Source organism: Arachis duranensis, chromosome 6 (genome assembly GCF_000817695.3).
Source record: "Arachis duranensis cultivar V14167 chromosome 6, aradu.V14167.gnm2.J7QH, whole genome shotgun sequence".
NCBI lineage: Eukaryota > Viridiplantae > Streptophyta > Magnoliopsida > Fabales > Fabaceae > Arachis > Arachis duranensis.
In genome coordinates, this window is record NC_029777.3 from 32472541 (window position 1) to 32473723 (window position 1183).

Genomic DNA, 1183 nt, shown 5'->3' on the forward strand with positions numbered 1-1183 from the left:
ACTAGAAGGGTCAACTTTGATCAAAGGTTGGACCAAGTCCTCATAGACATTTGTGAAGAGGGCGCTCAATGGAAGAGAGATTCAAGAGGGAAGCCGGTTCAACTGAGAAGGCATGACCTCAAGCCCATGGCTAGGGGATGGTTGGAGTTTACCCAACGCTCAATCATTCCCACTAGCAACCGGTCTGAAGCTACTATAGACCAGGCTATCATGATTCATAGCATCATGATTGGAGAGGAAATAGAAGTTCATGAGGTTATATCCCAAGAACTTTATAAGGTGGCGGACAAGTCCTCTACCTTGGCAAGGTTAGCCTTTCCTCATCTCATTTGTCACCTCTGTAATTCAGTTGGAATTAACATAGAGGGAGACATCCTCATTGATGAGGACATGCCCATCACTAAGAAGAGGATGGAGCAAACAAGAGATCTCACTCATGGACATGAGAAAATTCCTCATCATGAAATCCCTGAGATGCCTCAAGGGATGCACTTTCCTCCATAAAACTATTGGGAGCAAATCAACACCTCCCTAGGAGAATTGAGTTCCAACATGGGACAACTAAGGGTGGAGCACCAAGAACATTCCATCCTCCTCCATGAAATTAGAGAAGATCAAAGAATCATGAGAGAAGAGCAACAAAGGCAACGAAGAGACATTGAGGAGCTCAAGCACTCCATAAGATCTTCAAGAGGAAGAACAAGCCGCCATCACTAAGGTGGACCCGTTCTTTAATCTCCTTGTTCTTTATTTTTCTGTTTTTTGAAAATTATGCTTTATGTTTTATTTATGTTTGTGTTTTATGATCATTAGTGTCTTAGTGTCTATGCCTTAAAGTTATGAATTTCCTATGAATCCATCACCTTTCTTAAATGAAAAATGTTCTTAATTGAAAAAGATAAGAATTGCATGAATTTCGAATTTTATAACAGATTAATTATTTTGATGTGGTGGCAATACTTTTGATTTCTGGATGTATGCTTGAACAGTGCATATGTCTTTTAAATTTGTTGTTCATGAATGTTAAAATTGTTGGCTCTTGAAAGACTGATGAAAAAGGATACATGTTACTGAGGATCTGAAAAATCATAAAAATGATTCTTAAAGCAAGAAAAAGCAGTGAATTCAAAAAAAAAAGAACAAGCAGAAAAATCCAATAGCCCTTTAAACCAAAAGGCAAGGA